The sequence below is a fragment of the Geotrypetes seraphini genome, chromosome 7 (assembly GCF_902459505.1).
Source record: "Geotrypetes seraphini chromosome 7, aGeoSer1.1, whole genome shotgun sequence".
Classification (NCBI taxonomy): Eukaryota; Metazoa; Chordata; class Amphibia; order Gymnophiona; family Dermophiidae; genus Geotrypetes; species Geotrypetes seraphini.
In genome coordinates this window covers 72,364,353-72,383,440 of record NC_047090.1, presented here as the reverse complement: position 1 = coordinate 72,383,440, position 19,088 = coordinate 72,364,353, and the positions used below count along the sequence as shown (strand labels likewise).

Here is a 19,088-nt window from a genome sequence, read left to right as displayed (position 1 = left end):
TTCTGTTGCAAATCTTTAAGTCATCCTTTGATAATGTCATTCTTAAATATATTGAATAGAATATCTCAGTACTGGTCCCTGAGACACTTCACTACTTATGTTTCTTTCCTCTGAGTGAATTCCATTTACCATCACCCTCTAATGCCTATTAGTCAACCAGTTTCTAGTTCTGTTCACCAGCCTATACAGATTATCCAAGAGACTGTTACAAAGAATTGTATCAAAGGCTTTGCTGAAATCGAAAGAGACTATGTCAAAGATTCAATCTAATTCATTTCGCACAGTTTTCTTCAGAGAAAAAGGGTTTGGATCTTGCAACTTCTTAGATTCCTTTCCTTGAACAGTTCCTCCATTATTTTTCCAACCTCCAAAGTGAAGCTTACAGAACTGTAGTTTCCCCACTGTCAACAATTTCATGCTTTTTCCAGATCATATTTCTCTCTTTGCTTCTTCGAGTTTTATCTGGTTTCTTTTTTGTGTTCTAATGTACAATATTTCATGAATTCTATCTCTTTTGCCTTTATTTTATCAGTCATTTGGAGAACCAAGTCAGTTTTCCTTTTCCTCTTGCTTTTATTTACTTTCCATACATAAAGATCTGTTTTTTCTATAGCTCCTTTCAGCTGGAATCACTGTCTTTCTTCTCTTATATCTTCCCATTTTGCCAGCTCTTTCTTCAGGTACTCCCCCTTTTAGCTGAAGTCAGTATGTTTGAAATCCAGGACTTCTGAGATTTGTTTGTCTGCATTCTGCTTTTGCTCCTATATCAAGCTATACTGTCCGATTATCACTACTGACTAGATGGGCATTCACCGGGATGTTAGACACACTTTCTCCATTTGTTAGAACTATATCCAGTGTTGCTCTTTCTTTTGATGGTTCATCATCATTTGTCTGAGTAGAGCAGGGGTGTCAAACTCAATCATATAAGGGGCCGCAATCTGAAAAAAAGGCTAAGCCGCGGGTCGAATTTATATTAAGATACTTAGGGGTCCATTTATGAAGGTACGCTAACTGATTTAGCACGCACACCTTAATAAAAGGACCCCTAAGTGACTAAGGCTTAGTCTAGTAGAACTATAGGGTTACAATATCTCCAACCCCACACTGGCTCTGTCTAACACCAGCTCTGGCAGGATACACATTTCAAATCTGACATATTGTAATCACAAAACAGAAAATAAAATTATTTTTTCTACCTTTTGTTGGTCCCAGGCTCTGGTTGTTTTCTGATAACTCGCTTGCCAGGGTCTCCTGCCCATTTGTCATTTCCTTCTTTCTACATGCTAACCATCCATTTTCCATCTCTGTCCTCTCATTCCGTTTCCCTTCCCTCCCCCAGAGGTCCCTTCCCTCCCCTTTTTTGTCTCCATGCTCCTTTATGGGTTATATAGGCGGTACAACACACTTAGCAGGCTTTTATTTCTGGTCTGCAGTTTGCTGCTTACACAATCTGGGAAGGAACTTAGCATTGGGATTTCTGTAGCTATTTCTCCTGGAGCAGGCTGACTTTCCCAAGTAGGCTGTCCTCTCTGAGCCACTGTCCTGCTGAACATTGAAGCTGCAATCTTTAGGGGGCTGGGGAAGGGAGAACGAGGAGGGGGGAATAGGATGCTGCTGCACTATAGGGGTGGAAGGAAAGGGAGAGGGGACAAGGAATTGCTGGACCATAATGAGGAAGGTTGGGAGAGAGGAGACTGGGAGCACAAGCAGCAGTAGAGAGCATCGGGAGCACAGCGTGGCGGCCGCAAGACTTGCCCGCCGGAAGGCATCAGCTGTAGATTCATGCGCCTCAAACTTAGCTTGTGAATCTACAGTTGATGCTTTCTGGCGGGCAAGTCTCGCGGCTGCGACGCTGTGCTCCCGACACATTCTATTGCCGCGTAGCAGCCAATGCTACTGGAGGGAGGTTTGCTGCTCTCGCAGGGAGGGTCGGAAAGGTTCACTTGTGGGGGGGAGAGATAGGAGGGTCAGCGGGGGTTCGGCTGGGAGGGGGGAGAAGCAGTCTGCCTCGGTGCTCCAAGGCCTGGCGCCATTACCTTCTTCGGGCAGCAGCAGCTTTTACAATTCGCTGCTGTTGCCGGCTTCAGGCCTTCCTCTCTGCCGGGTCCTGCCTACTTCCTGTTTTCATGAAGACAGGACCCGACAGAGAGGAAGGCCTGAAGCCGGCAACAGCAGTGAATTGTGAATGCTGCTGCTGCCCGATGAAGTTCAGGACACCGGGCCTTGGGTGACAGAAGGAGGAAAGGGAGCAGAGGGGGAGAGAATTGGGGAGAGTGTTGCTGTACCCAACTGGAGGGAATGAAAGGAGATGCCAGGGCTTGGAGGGAAGAAGAGACGCAAGGGCATGGAGGGAAGGAGGAAGGTATGCCAGATCATGGGAAAAGGAAGGGGGAAAGGAAGGAGGAGATGTCAGAGCATGGAGGGGGAGGGAGAGATGGAAGAAAAGGAAAGGAGAGAGATGCCGGGAATCAGGGAAGGGTAGATGCCAGACCGTGAGGTGGGAAGGAAAGAAAGGAGAAGAGGGAGATGCCAGAGCATAGGGGAGGGGGTGGTGACAGAGAGAGAAAAACGGAGAGGTGACAGAGTTGAAATCAATCATGTACAAAGGAGAGAAGGGGCACGGGATAGATAGTTTATAGAAGAGGTAAAGATGCCATATGGAAGAGAGAGAGAGGGTGCACACTGGATAGAAAGAGCACAGAGGGCAGTGTATGGAAGGGGCGAGATAGAGGGTGAACAGTAGATGTAAGGGGAAGAGAGAGGGAAACAGACACTGAATGGAAGTGTGGGGGAGAGGAAGGACAGCTGCTGAATGGAAGTGTGAGGGAAAGGGGGAGCAGATGCTGGAAGGAAGTGGGGAGGAGAAAGAAGAAAAGGGCATATGCAGGATTGAGGGAAGAGGATAGAGTTAGTTACTGGAAGGGGTGAGGGAAAGAGGTGGCAAGCTATAGGTAGACACAGTGAAAGAGGGAAATTGAGGACTGAATAGTAAAAAAGAATTTAGACAGAGGAAGAAAATAAATTGAGAAGGAAGACCAGGGAAGAACAGGAGGAAGGGAGTGGAGAGAGAGATGCCAGAGCAGGGGGGAAGGAGAGGAGACAGATACCAGATCAATGGGGGTGAAAGGAGAGATGGAAGGGGGAGGCATACAGTTTCTGGAAGGGGCATAGAAGGAGAGAAGATGCCATATAGGGGAAGAGAGATGGCAGACAGCGGATGGAAGGAAGAGAGTAACAAGAAGATGAGGAAAGCAGAAACCAGAGAAGACAAAGGTAGAACAAACATTTTCTATTTATTTATTGCTTTAGGAGACATGTGTCACTGTTTCTGTGGTATTGCATTGTATGCAGAGTCCAGCTTCTTGCTGGTTCAATTTAACCTTTGTCTATGTATTTCTATTTTATCCTCCCTTTTCCAAAACTGTGGAGCGGTTTTTAGCACCAGCCGTGGTGGTAGCAGCTCTGATGCTCAGAATTCTATGAGCGTCAGAGCTGTTACCACCGTGGTTAAAATCCACACTACAGTTTTGTAAAAGGGGGAGGGGTAAGTTTGTGATGACATTCCATACTAGGCGAAGGTGTTTTCTGTGTGTTCGAAAGACATGGTTTTCTGTTAGGATTGACTGCAGGATTGATCTGTACTAGTCTGGCTTTAGTTTTACAATGGGTGTATTGCTGTTGCACTTCTCACTGCAGTATGTAAGATTCTGCCTTTTCCTAGGTACTCATGTGTGACGTGTGGCTTGTTACTAAAAATCATGTTTTTCGTACAGATGGGGGGGTGCCAAAAAATGATGGGCCCCGGGTGTCACACATGCTAGGTATGCCACTGAGTATACTAACTGCTGGCAGAACACCTGGCTTGCTCTCTTGTAGAGATTTCTTTTTCCCTGGTACCTTCCTGGCTACTCCATATGAGCTACTCACTGCGCCTTTCCTCCAAGGCTAGCAGTCCTCTCCCTGGAGGATTTAGCTGGATGGCTAGCTAGGTTTCTTGCCTCTCCAGCTCACAGATTCCCATCTTTACTTTTCTGCTTTACTCTCAGCAAGCAGCTGCACTTTTGCTTTGATTAGGAAAGGCTTTCTAGCTGCTCTTTCCTTCTCTGGCATAGTCTATGTGTGCATTACACTGCTCTCTTCCTCAGATGCAGTTAGTTGCCGCTTTACACTCTTCATTCAGAAAAACAAAACAAAAAATAAAACAAATGCCTGCCTTTCCAGCTCTTACTAAATTTCTTCCGGTCCCTGCCTTGGGCTGAAACTAATCTTAGGCCCTTTAAAAAAAAAAACCAACCCCTTATTCCCTCTTCTGAGGTCCCAAACTGTAAAAGCCCCTAAGTCCAGATTCTCTGTAGCAGAAGCTAAGAACCAGGCAGAAACACCATATGTAACAGACAACCTGGACAGGCTGCCTGGATTTCTAGGAGATGTCAGAAGATAAAACACTGTGGCATAGGGGGATAAAAACACTTTTTATTTCTTTAAGTTTGCCTCACACTAAATAGATAAATACTTTGACTTACCTCAGCCAAGAATATACACCAGATATTTATTCCTGACCTCATCTCCCGCTGGGATCTCCCTATCTAATCCAAGTCCATGCAGAAATATTCTTCCCTGAGTCCCGCTTCCCTTGACAGTACTGACTCAAGCAGTGCAGGGTACTCTGGGACCTGTAGTCTTTTGCACTTGTCCAACGCTCTCTCCTGCCCAGGGGCATAATAGCACTCCTATGTAGGGAAAATCCCTTGATCTGTCACACTGATTTACCATATTTTCGCGGATATAACGCGCGCGTTATACGCGTTTTTACCTACCGCGCATACCCCTCGCGCGTTATATGCCTGAGCGCGGTATACAAAAGTTTTTAAACATAGTTCCCACCCCGCCCGACGCCCGATTCACCCCCCCAGCAGGACCGCTCGCACCCCCACCCCGAACGACCGCTCGCACGCGCTCCCACCCGCACCCGCATCCACGATCGGAGCAAGAGGGAGCCCAAGCCCTCTTGCCCGGCCGACTCCCCGACGTCCGATACATCCCCCCCCCGGCAGGACCACTCGCACCCCCACCCCGAAGGACCGCCGACTTCCCGACAATATCGGGCCAGAAGGGAGCCCAAACCCTCCTGGCCACGGCGACCCCCTAACCCCACCCCACACTACATTACGGGCAGGAGGGATCCCAGGCCCTCCTGCCCTCGACGCAAACCCCCCTCCCCCCCCCAATGACCGCCCCCCCCCAAGAACCTCCGACCGCCCCCCCAGCCGACCCGCGACCCCCCTGGCCGACCCCCACGACCCCCCCACCCCCCTTCCCCGTACCTTTGGTAGTTGGCCGGACAGACGGGAGCCAAACCCGCCTGTCCGGCAGGCAGCCAACGAAGGAATGAGGCCGGATTGGCCCATCCGTCCTAAAGCTCCGCCTACTGGTGGGGCCTAAGGCGCGTGGGCCAATCAGAATAGGCCCTGGAGCCTTAGGTCCCACCTGGGGGCGCGGCCTGAGGCACATGGGCCCAACCCGACCATGTGTCTCAGGCCGCGCCCCCAGGGGGGACCTAAGGCTCCAGGGCCTATTCTGATTGGCCCACGCGCCTTAGGCCCCACCAGTAGGCGGAGCTTTAGGACGGATGGGCCAATCCGGCCTCATTCCTTCGTTGGCTGCCTGCCGGACAGGCGGGTTTGGCTCCCGTCTGTCCGGCCAACTACCAAAGGTACGGGGAAGGGGGGTGGGGGGGTCGTGGGGGTCGGCCAGGGGGGTCGCGGGTCGGCTGGGGGGCGGTCGGAGGTTCTTGGGGGGGGCGGTCGTTGGGGGGGGAGGGGGGGTTGGCGTCGAGGGCAGGAGGGCCTGGGATCCCTCCTGCCCGTAATGTAGTGCGGGGTGGGGTTAGAGGGTCGCCGTGGCCAGGAGGGTTTGGGCTCCCTTCTGGCCCAACTACACAAAGGTACGGGGAAGGCGGGGTGGGGGTGTCGTGGGGGTCGGCCAGGGGGGTCGCGGGTCAGCTGGGGGACGGGCGGAGGTTCTTGGGGGGGGGCGGGTCGTGGGGGGGGGGGGGTTGGCGTCGAGGGCAGGAGGGCCTGGGATCCCTCCTGCCCGTAATGTAGTGCGGGGTGGGGTTAGGGGGTCGCCGTGGCCAGGAGGGTTTGGGCTCCCTCCTGGCCCGATATTGTTGGAGTCGGCGGTCCTTCGGGGTGAGGGTGCGAGTGGTCCTGCCGGGGGGGGATGTATCGGACGTCGGGGGGGGGCATCAGGCTTTCAGGATGGGGACAGACCTTCAAGGGGGGACAGGACTTCAAGGGGGGACAGTGCACGGAAAGTCAGGGGGGGTGAACGGAGAGTCGGGACAGCGCACGGAAAGTCAGGGCAGTGCACGGAAGTCAGGGGGGGGTGAACGGAGAGTCGGGACAGCGCACGGAAAGTCAGGGCAGTGCACGGAAGTCAGGGGGGGTGAACGGAGAGTCGGGACAGCGCACGGAAAGTCAGGGCGGGCGAAAGGAGCGTCGGGCATCATGCGCGGTATACCCGTGAGCGCGGTATACAAAAGTTTTTGTACATGTCAATGTGATTTCTGCGCGCTATACCCGTGTGCGCGTTTTACACGGGTGCGCGTTATATCCACGAAAATACGGTAATATTATTTTTCACACACAATGCTACTCCTCCACCTTTTCCACCATCTCTGTCTTTCTTAAAGAGATTATAGCCCAGTATAGTTGTGTTATTCAATCATGTCTCTGTGATAGGAACAATATCTAAGTCTGCCTCTAGGTTCAAGATCCTGAACTTTGTTGCTTAGACTGTGAGGATTTCAGCTCATTGTTTTCCAGCTCATATTTTATTAGGTCTCTTATCTTCTCTATAACCTTTTGCCTAGTATTTCCTTACTGTTGATAAATGAATTGCTAAGATGGTTTATTTTATTGTTTTCACCAGTGCTGTCATGTTTTTGCTTTTGCTTCCTGAATTCACCTTCTTTCAGTTACTACCTTCATATAGGCCCTGATTCTGCAAAGTGCGTCCCAATTGTAGGCAGCTGTAGGCGTCCTACAGCTGTCTAATCAGCCAATCGGGAGGCACGTTTTCTATAAAATTGCTCCCCAAGCAGGCCGCCTATATTGAAGGCGCCTATATTGAAGGCCCACAAGCCCATCTAAGCTTGCCTAAGGCTAGGCGGTAGCCATAGGCGAACCTAGGCGGCCCTGCGTGTCTCCCTAGCAGAGCGGGAGGCGCTTACAATGTAGGCTAGCAAAATGCTGGCCTACATGGTCAGTAGACGTGGTGGCTATACTTTATCATGGCAAGGGATCTCCCTGCCGCGATTAGTATAGCGGCCGCTGCTACAGCCGCCAGTCTCCACAACACCGCCCTGACGTTCGCAGCAGGAGGGAACCGAAAGAACCCACCCCCACAAAGATCGCCGGCAGGAGGGTACCCAACCCCTCCTGCTGGACCCCCCCATCACCCCCCTAAATAAAATGCCCTAACTGCTCTCCCCAGACCCCCCCAACGGCCTCCCTGAAGATCGCTGGCAGGAGGGTGCCCAACCCCTCCTGCTGGACCCCTTAACGCCCCCTGAAGATCGCTGGCAGGAGGGTGCCCAACCCCTCATGCCGGACCCCCCTCCCAATGAACCCCCCACCCCGGAACCCCCCCCCTCAAGCTTACCGCCAAGTTGGCCGAATGGGTCTTCGCACCGTCCAGCCAGTTAGGGGGAAATTCTATATATGGCACTGAACATTGGGTGCTACTTCTGCTTTCAATCTCTCTCTCTCTTTATATATATATATAAACATTCAACTATGAAATATACCATAATTTTACAAAAAGAAACAAAGACATTTTTTTAAACAGCAAGATATATATATATATATAAATAAAGACATTTTTTAAACAGCAAGATATATATACTGTATATATATATCGCTGTTTAAAAAAAATGTCTATTTCTTTTTGTAAAATTATGGTATATTTCATAGTTGAATGTTTGCAGCAAGATGTTTTTTTTTTCTTTTTTTGACTTGTAAGATTGTTAAAATGTTAAAATTTATAAATAAAGAACTAAAAAAAAAAAAATTAAAAATAAGAACTGCTTCCATGGTTTTGTAAAAGGGGGGGGGGGGGGTTATTGCAGAAAAACTAGGCTACTGCAAAACACACTAAAGGACTGTATAGTATTTTGCCTATTTGCAAACTCATGCATTGGGTGTTTTTTTTTTATTTAGTAATTTCAATTATACATATTAAGTATAAATATACAAGAAAAGAATAACATTGGTGAAACATATTTTACAAGAAATATTAAAAATCGAAAGAAATTAATTCTATAGTCCACTTCAAGGAGAGATTGTGAGGATAAAGTAAATACTGTAATTCCTGATGGAAATCCAGTTAGCATTCTAACTATAAACATTGAGATCCATTTTCTGTTTTAATTACCCTTTTTTATGTTCCAATAGAAATTTCTCCAAATAAGAATGATCAAAAATATAAATTGTTTACCCTGATAATGTAAAATACATCTACAGGGAAAATGCAAGAAAAAAGTTGCTCCAATAGCCAAAACCCTGGATTTCAGGTCCAAGAACTGTTCCCTACATTCCTGAGTAGCTCTTGTTACATCTGGAAAAATTTGAATTGGCTGCCCACAAAAAACAAAATTTTTATATTTAAAGTAGTGCTTTAAAACTAGCAATTTATCTCTTTTTGACAAGAGAGTTACCAACAAAGTTGAACGAGTGGAAATTATATCTTGAGTGTCCTCTAAGAAAGCAGGGAGTTCCCCAACTGCTCCTATAGTTGAAATTGCTAGTGATGATGGCAGGTACATAACCTTCTGAAATACAATTAACTCAGATATTTCCAGTTTTAAAATTTCCCTAAAATATTTTCTAAGCAAAATTTTGGCTGAAATAAGAAGTGAACAAGGGAAATTTAAAAAGAGTAGATTAACATGCAAACTATTTTCCAGTTGTTCTAATTTATAATACAAAATCAGACTATCTTTCACAGATGAGGTACTAACTGATTAAAGTACTTTCAATTGATTTTGCATTTCCTCACTAGCAGATTTAATTTTTGTAACATCATCTTGTAATACAGAAGACACAACTTGACTAGAAAAAGTACGTAATTGTGCTGCTTTCCCTTTAAGCAAATTCTCAGTCCGGGTGACAACTCGCCAAATATATTTTAAGAAATTATCACCTTCAGGAACATCTTAAGTGGAAACCATCTCAACCGAATCAAAACTGACCAGTTGCAATTTAGCTAAGTTATCAGTCCCTTGAGTTGTTACAATGGGATTTTTCACTATTTTAGGTTTGTCCTGCAACCCATTAGGTATGGACTCCACCTGAATATTTACATCTGCAGGCAGGAGTGGATGGGATCTAGTGCTGGGACTCAAAGATAATCCATCCGAAGAGAGAGAGAGGGCGAAAATGTACTTACTGTTTGAGTAATTCCAGTCAAATGTTTGTCTATAGGAACTTTAATCACTGGTGTAGATGCAGCAAGTTTTTTTCACATATCCCCTTTGTTTCCCCATAACTCACTCACTGTATAGCACAGCTGGCTAATATACCCCACTCTATAACAGAGCTTGGTGATGGAAGTGAAATCTGTAAACACTGCAGGCAGAGATGGAAAGCACTTTCCTCAATTCCAATACTCTAGAACTTCCTGTCCTCAAACTCTCTCACCTCACTCTGAAACAGAGCTGGCTGATATATCAGGAGAGGGGGATGGAGTCTGTAAATACTGCAGGCAAAGATGGAAGACTATTTTCTCATTGTCCTCGAACTCTCTCACCTCACTCTGAAACAGAGCTGGCTGATATACCGGGGAAGAGGGGTGGAGTCTATAAACACTGCAGGCAGAAATGGAAGGCTAGTTTCTGAATTCCAGCACTTTCCAGAACCTCCTGTCCTCAAACTTTCTCCTGAAAAGTATTTTTTGGAGGGAGCATGGTATGGATGGAGAATGGGCATGGAAGTATTAACCAGCTAGTGTGTTCACATTATTGTATGCTAACTGGCTAACACAGAGTACAAGAGCCTTTAGCACCTTGTGATTCCCATGATTAGCGCAAAGCCAAAATTCAAAAAATGGAAAATGTCCTACAAAGTACCATCTTAAATCTGTGCGTAAAACTTGTTAAAATCCTTAGATAAACTCAGATTTCTGTGCATTTTAGTTAAAGGGCCCCTTAATGAATTAAATAAAAAATAATGCTTTAATTATTGCTGGATATATTATTATTGTTGTCTCCTCTGAAATGTCTACTGAATAGTTTATTCTTGGTTTATTTCTCCAAACAATATATAAATACAATATATAGTTTCTTGCAGATTTCAGGTTAAATGTATTAGGCTTCACCATAGATACATATTAGGTAACATCTGTGTAATAAGAGTTGTTTTCTTCTCAACCTCCTTTTAAATATATGAAACACTTTAGTCAGAAGGGTCTTTGACTCAGCACATTAGTACACAAATCTAGATAAGTGAATATGCAAGCTCTAGCCACCTGTTTATGAAACCTCTTATCCTCAGTATTAAAGGTGCATACCCTTGCTGCATAGTAACTCTCCAGTCTGAGCAGCATACACAATATTAAGCAGAAACAATTTTGTCAAGTTAGTCAGGTTCTTCTCACCCATGAGACAATTATCATGAGCATGCATATTAAAATTAATCAGACCTCCCATGACTGTGTATGTTTAAGACAGAGAAGTGGTTATCAAGCATTTGTCCTAATTAATTAGAGTACTTGGTCTTAATCTAGGAGCTACTTAGACCTCTGTAATAGCAATTGCTTATGGAACTGGCAAAGCTAACACTAGTTTTAATGGATAAATCACTTCAAAGTTTTCTTTACCATCTGTGTCCAGAGCATATTTATGTTTATTAAAATTTAATATACTGCCATAGCATACAACTGTTCACAGTGGTTTACAACTAAGACCTGAAGAGCTTCCAATGTTATTTCTTAACTACCCTAGTTTTTCAGATAAAGGATGGACCAATCAAGGTAAAGGTGACAATATAACATTCTTAGTCTTGTTAACCATCCCTTTTTTAATAATTCCTAGCATCTTGTTTGCTTTTCTTGGCTGCTGCCATACATTGGGCAGAAGGTTGTAGTATATTGTCTACAGTGGCACTCAGATCTTTTTCTTGGGCACTAACCCCCAAGGTGGACCCTAGCATCTGGTAACTATGATTTGAATTATTCTTCCCAATGTGCATCACTTTGTATTTGTCCACATTAAATTTCATCTGCCTTTTGGATTCCCAGTCTTCCAATTTTCTAAGTTCTAACTGCAATTTTTTATACTCTGCATGTGTTTTAACTACTTTGAACAGTTTAGTGCCATTTCATAATTGAGGACCAGAGGAAGAGTTAAAAGAGTTCATTTGCATATGGTTTACATTTTGACAAGTTGCCTATATCAGGGGACAAGCGAGAGTCCAGAGGCAAGGGAGAATCAACCCTTTGAGACTAGGAAGATGGGAACTTGGAAGTTTCTGAACTAAATATATGGAATCATAAGTCTCACCCTGAACAGAACAGAATTTAACACAGAGGACACCCAGGGCAATCAGCCTGGGAAGTTGGAGCTTGTCAGGAGCTCTCAAGGCAACCTTCAGGGGGTCGCTTTGAGGTCCGTCATGGTTCAGAAACTTTTTCTCTACAGTTACAGTCTTCACAACTTGTTGTTCTGCCAGTGTCTGGTCTTTCTTTCTGCCGGGTCTTGCATTTATGGAAGAAAGAAGCAGGTAGGACCAGCAGAGAGGAAGGCCCGTTGTCTGCAACAGCAGTGAGTTGTGAATGCTGCCACTGTTCATTATACAAGGCAATTTTTTTAATTTGGAGGGGGTGACAGAGAGAGGGGGAGGAAGAGTGAATTTTGCTTGGTTTGAGGGGGGAGGGAGGGAAAAGGAAGACCAGGGAAGGGAGAGGAGAGCAGAGAGCTATGCCAATGGGGGGGGGGGAGAAGGAAGGAGGGAGGGAAAGGAAATTCTAGACCATGGAGGGGGAGGGGGAGATGTCAAGGCATAGAGGGAAGGAGACAGAGATGCCAGACCAGGGTAAAAGTAGAGAGGAAGGGAAAGAAAGGAGGGGAGATGCCAGAGCATGAAGGGGGAGGGAGAGGCGAGAGATGCTAGGGCATGGGGTAGAGGGAAATCTTATGTTCTTATACTACTCAAAAGGGTCCAGAAAAGAGCAACAAAAATGGTTAAGGGACTGGATGAGTTGCCATACAATGAGAGGCTACAGAAACTAGGCTGCTTCTCCCTTGAAAATTGGAGACTGAGAGTGGACATGATCGAAGCATTCAAGATATTGAAGGGAATTGACTTAGTAGAGAAAGAGATTGTTCACCCTCTCCAAGGTGGAGAGAACGAGAGGGCACTCTCTAAAATTAAAAGGAGATAGACTCCGTACAAACGTAAGGAAGTTCTTCTTCACCCAGAGAGTGGTAGAAATCTGTAACGCTCTTCCAGAGGCTGTTATAGGGGAAAACACCCTTCAGGGATTCAAGAAAAGGTTAGATAAGTTCCTGCTGGACCAGATGCCAGATACTAGGATGGGGGTGGTATAGGAAGGAAAGAATGGAAAAGAGAGAGATGCCAGAGCATGAAGAAGGGGTGGAGACAGAGAGAGAAATGGAGAGGGGGGAAAGTTGAAATGAATCGCATATAAAGGAGAGAAGAGGCACATGATAGACAGTTTATGGAAGGAACATAGAAAGAGAGAGCATGCCATATGAAAGGGGGAGTGGGAAGACACCAGACAGAAGGGAGAGAGAGGACGGACAGTGGATAGAAAGGACAGAGAGGGTGAATGGATTGAAGGGGCAGAGAAAGAGGGTAGATGCTTAATGGAAAGGAGAGAGAGGACAGATGCTAGATGGAGAGAAGAATGTGAAGAGAAGATGAGGAAAGCAGAAACTAGAAATGACAAAAGGTAGAAAAATATTTTTTTTCTTTAGAATAAAGTAGTATTGTAGCTGTATTGCTAATCTTATTTCCATTTATTACTTATAAATGTTTATCTTGTTATTGTCTAATTTTAATAAATTTTTTTCTAACTTTGGAGATCAAAACCACTTTCCTTAGGTCAGGGCAGGATACTGTAACAGCAGTAACACGTAGGGAACTTAGATGTATGTATACGAATGCTAGAAGTCTAGGTAACAAAATGGGGGAACTAGAGACAATAGCAAGACATGACATATTGGATATCATTGGCATAACAGAAACATGGTGGAATGAAGAAAACAAATGGGACACAGTACTACAGAGATACAAGCTGTATAGAAGAGATCGAGTAGGGCAGAAAGGTGGAGGTATTGCTCTATATATTAAGGAGGGAATAGATTCTGTTGAAATGGTTACAACAGAAATGAAAGAGAAGCTTGAGTCACTCTGGATCAAGATTCCTGGTCAATTTGGAGCAGATACGAAAATTTGCCTTTACTATCGTCCCCCAGGACAGGCGGAGGAAACTGACTCAGAAATGATGGAGGAAATCAAACAAGAATGCAAGACAGGCAATGTAATTATATTGGGAGACTTCAATTTCCCAGGGATAGACTGGAAACTAGCAACCTCCAACTGCGGCAAGGAGGCCAAGTTCCTGGAGGTGCTAGGGGATTGCTTCCTGGAACAAATGGTAAAAGAGCCGACAAGAGGCAACGCCACCTTGGACTTGGTCCTAAATGGCCTCACGGGACCGATAACAGTAGTGGAAGTCATGGTTCCACTGGGAACGAGTGATCACAATGTAATTAACTTTAAACTTGACATCGGGAAAGGGAAACATGCCAAAACCTTAACCACCACATTGAACTTTAAAAAGGGTAAATACGATAGCATGAGAGCCATGGTAGAAAAACGACTCGAAAAGAAGGTGGACAAACTTGAAACGGTAGATCAGGCATGGTCCCTACTGAAAAATACTATCACAGAAGCACAAGATCTCTACATTCCGAGGATTTCCAAAGATCGGAGATCAAAGAGCAAAAGAGAACCGGCATGGCTTACCAAACAGGTGAAGGAAGCCATAAAAGAAAAGAAGGACTCTTTCAAAAAATGGAAATACATAAAGACAACCGAAGCCTGGAACAAACATAAAGATGATCAGAAGAAATGTCACAAGGCGGTGAGGGATGCAAAACAGGAATATGAGGAAAAAATAGCCCAGGAGGCCAAAAACTTCAAGCCCTTCTTTAGATACGTGAAAGGGAAAAAACCTGCAAAAGAGGCAGTCGGACCCTTGGACGACCAGGGAAGAAAAGGGTACATCAAGGAAGATAAACAAATCGCAGACAAACTAAATTCCTTCTTTGCGTCCGTCTTTACGAAGGAGGACACCTCAACAATACCTGAAGCGGAGAAAGTGTTTGCAGGAGAAATAGAAGACAGCCTCACCACAGTTGAAGTGGACTTAGACCAGATATACTATCAGATCGACAAACTTAAAAGTGACAAATCCCCTGGACCGGATGGAATTCACCCGAGAGTCTTAAAGGAATTGAAGGTTGAAATCGGAGAGTTATTGCAAAAACTTGCAAACCTGACAATCAGAACTGGACAGATACCGGACGACTGGAGGATAGCGAACGTCACCCCAATTTTCAAAAAAGGATCAAGAGGGGAACCGGGCAACTATAGACCTGTGAGTCTTACGTCTGTCCCCGGCAAGATGGTTGAAGCACTGATCAAGGATAGCATGGTCCGGCACTTGGACGCACACGACTTGATGAAACCCAGTCAACACGGATTCAGGAAAGGGAAATCATGTTTGACGAATTTACTCCAATTTTTTGAGACCGTGAACGAGCAAATTGATAGTGGGAAGCCGGTGGACATAATATACTTGGACTTCCAGAAAGCGTTCGACAAAGTTCCACATGAAAGACTTCTCAGGAAACTACAAAGCCATGGCATAGAGGGGGATATACAAAGATGGATAGGCAAATGGCTGGAAAACCGAAAGCAGAGAGTGGGCATAAATGGGAAGTTCTCCGACTGGGAGAAAGTGACTAGTGGTGTAACCCAGGGCTCGGTACTTGGGCCGATCCTTTTTAATATTTATATCAATGATCTGGAGGAAGGAATATCCAGTGAGATCATCAAGTTTGCAGACGATACAAAACTATGCCGGGCGATCAGATCGCATGAGGATAGAGAGAAACTCCAGAGCGACTTGTGTCGGTTAGAAACATGGGCGGAGAAATGGCAGATGAAGTTCAATGTGGAGAAATGCAAGGTAATGCATTTAGGAAATAACAATAAGGAATACGAGTATACAATGTCAGGTGCAACTCTGGGGAAGAGTGAACAAGAAAAGGACCTGGGTGTACTGATAGATAGGACCCTGAAGCCGTCGGCACAATGCGCGGCAGCGGCAAAGAAGGCAAATAGAATGTTGGGCATGATAAAGAAAGGAATCTCGAGTAGATCGGAGAAAGTTATAATGCCGCTTTATAGGGCAATGGTCAGACCACACTTGGAATACTGCGTCCAACATTGGTCTCCCTACCTAAAGAAGGATATAAAACTGCTGGAGAGGGTGCAGAGACGAGCAACAAAACTGGTGAAGGGTATGGAAAAACTGGAATACGAGGACAGACTTATAACACTAGGATTATTCTCCCTTGAGAAAAGGAGACTGCGTGGGGATATGATCGAGACCTTCAAAATACTGAAAGGAATCGACAAAATAGAGCAGAGAAGATTATTTACGTTGTCCAATTTGACACGGACTAGAGGACATGTAATGAAGCTAAGGGGGGACAGGTTCAGGACTAATGTCAGGAAGTTCTGCTTCACTCAGAGAGTGGTTGACACCTGGAATGCCCTCCCAGATGAGATTATTGCGGAATCGACCGTCCTAGGCTTCAAGAGCAAACTAGATGCATATCTCCTTAAGAGAGGCATGTAAGGATATGGTGGACTATAAATTACATATAATAGCAAATGGAATATTAATGAGACACACACCAAAAAGTATTCCAATAAATGTTCACTACTATGGAGAAGACTAGTCTAGAGATAAGGCAATGTAGTTATTTGGAGAAAAGACCTCAGTTTCCTCATCAAGAGGTCTCTATGTCTGCCGTACACAACTTAAAGCAGCATAGGAGAAAACATCCCGGGTCAGAAAAACTCCACTACATGCTACTAGTTTAATAACTATTGCTTGAAATCAAAAAGAACTAGTAGTGAGAAGAACACTTATCTCTTAACGTCTCAATTCTCCAGGTGAGACAAGAATCTGGTTAAATAATATAGAAATGTCACAGTAATCTTCGTCCATTAAGACCCCCGACAGGCCCTGTTTCGCTATCGCTGCATCAGGGGAAGTCTCTAGAACTGAAGATCAAATGGACATGTAAGTATAATATCATTCATCTCCATATTTTTCGAAGAAATAACATCTCGTTACTTACATGTGACACAAAACGTTGCTCTACAGATTCTATGAAAAAGAATGGCGGCTCGGCGTTATGGGCATAACGCCGAGCCGCCATTCTTTTTCATAGAATCTGTAGAGCAACGTTTTGTGTCACATGTAAGTAACGAGATGTTATTTCTTCGAAAAATATGGAGATGAATGATATTATACTTACATGTCCATTTGATCTTCAGTTCTAGAGACTTCCCCTGATGCAGCGATAGCGAAACAGGGCCTGTCGGGGGTCTTAATGGACGAAGATTACTGTGACATTTCTATATTATTTAACCAGATTCTTGTCTCACCTGGAGAATTGAGACGTTAAGAGATAAGTGTTCTTCTCACTACTAGTTCTTTTTGATTTCAAGCAATAGTTATTAAACTAGTAGCATGTAGTGGAGTTTTTCTGACCCGGGATGTTTTCTCCTATGCTGCTTTAAGTTGTGTACGGCAGACATAGAGACCTCTTGATGAGGAAACTGAGGTCTTTTCTCCAAATAACTACATTGCCTTATCTCTAGACTAGTCTTCTCCATAGTAGTGAACATTTATTGGAATACTTTTTGGTGTGTGGACTATAAATTACGACAGGTGTACACCTGGCAGGGCCTCCGCGTGTGCGGATCGCCGGACTTGATGGACCGAAGGTCTGATCCGGAGATGGCATTTCTTATGTTCTTATGTTCTTATGACCTGAGGAAGGAGCTTTTGGTCTCTGAAAGCTAATTGAAAAATAGATTAGTCTAATAAAATGGTATTTTCTTATTTTCTATTTTTTGTTTTATTTCTATTTGTTAATTTGTAAAGTGATAATTGTCAGTTTTTTCAAATTTACATCTACTATCTTTATATTTTGCACATTATTAGGGGTTATGTGTCACTGTCACTGTTTCTGTTGTGTTGCATTGTATGCAGAGTCTGGCTTCTTGGCGTTTCAGTTTAACTGTTGCCTACATATTTCTATTTTTAGTTTGTGATTCCATAGTGAGCGATGGTGTATCTGTGTACTAAGTTTATTAATCTGGTTTGTTTAGTTTTACAATGGGTGTATTGTTGTTTTAGTGCTCACTGCAGTGTTTAAGATGCTGCCTTTTCCTAGGTGAACCTTGTATGACTCTTAGATTATTACTAAAAAAAATATATATATTTTTTTTATATAGAGGAGTGGGGTGTTAAAAATGATCGGACCTTGCTCACCATACACTATAAGGGGGTTATGATGAGATATGTACCTTGGCCTTTTATGTAACGCTCACTGTCGTACCCCCTGAATTGTCCCACTGCTCTGCTGTCCCATTGATCTACTAAAAATACTGGCCCTTCTTACATCCCAATTATTTTGTTTTGTGTGTGTTTCTTTTGGAGGGTTTTTTTTTTTTTTAAATGGTTCAAAAAGATAGATGCACTGAGCACAAATATATCCATTTTCAAAAAAACAAGATAGACAAGAATGTACAGTGCTGCATATGCCTTTTAGCACTGTAGAAATAATAAATAGTAGTAATTTAGCAATTTTGAAAATGAGCATTTGGTACTGGACTTTGTGTGTGTTCTGTAAAACATCTAAACTCAGATTTAGAAATCATATGTAAAATGGCCTTCCACGTTTTTTTGGTGAGCTCAACTTAATGCAGTCTATCCTTTGTCTAGTGCTAGCATTTATAACAAGTTTTCCAGTATATTTCTATGGTTACTATACATTTCTTTAGGAAGATATACATGAAATTTCTTTTTTAAAAGCAAGCTATACCAGTAAATAGTTCTTTTCATTACTTCTTTTGTTTGTTCTACTTATTGTGTGTCATTCTGGTACCATAGAAGTTGTGTGACAATTTTGTGAGAGAGTTTTTTTTCTTTAACTTTTTCTGCTCTATTTTTACAAGTTTTCCTTTATAGTTACCTGAATATTACAATTTTATTATCCTTGCACATGTGATGTGGTGACTGTGAGTGTACCACTAAACGAAATGAGCATTTCATGTTCCTAATAGGACCAGTAAACATAGATAATTCCCTTTGGCTTTACTTGTTCATAACACTGGTATACAGTTGGTCTTTGCTTTTCTACCCTGATTAAAAGCAATCTTTTTCCATTTCCTGCTAAATAATGCATGTTAAGCAGTCATGCTTCTTGCAAGCTTCTCTGAAATGTCTAGTCCTGATTTAACTCATATTTAAGATCCATCCGCCCAACACATTAATATAATGTTAATGTAGAATGCATTGCATGCTGTAATTACTGAAGAGAACAGTAACTGAAAAACAGAATGCAATTGAACATATGGTTGTTTATTACAACAGTACAGTTCTCCTACGCTGATATTTAGCACACTAATAAGGAAGATTTGATTTTTTTAAAAAATGAATTCAATCATTTTTCTTAGACTTTTGTTTGAGGCAAATTACCATATATACTCGAATATAAACCGAGATTTTGGGGCCAAAACAAGGCCCAAAAATGGGGATCTTGGTTTATATTTGGGTCAGCACTGACCTGCCCCACTCCTGAATTTGTTTGTAGGCCTTTGCTGGGCCTGCCATGAGACCTGGTGATCCAGCGGTGGCTGGGACAGGAGGGATCTAATTATTTTTATCTCCCTCCTGCCTTTCCCACATAT

General features: G+C 44.0%; 1 protein-coding gene across 1 annotated transcript in view; it reads left to right on the top strand.

Annotated features, from left to right (window-relative positions):
• The window catches only part of SOX5 (SRY-box transcription factor 5), an 845,257-nt gene that overhangs the window by 191,485 nt on the left and 634,684 nt on the right, over window positions 1–19,088 (top strand).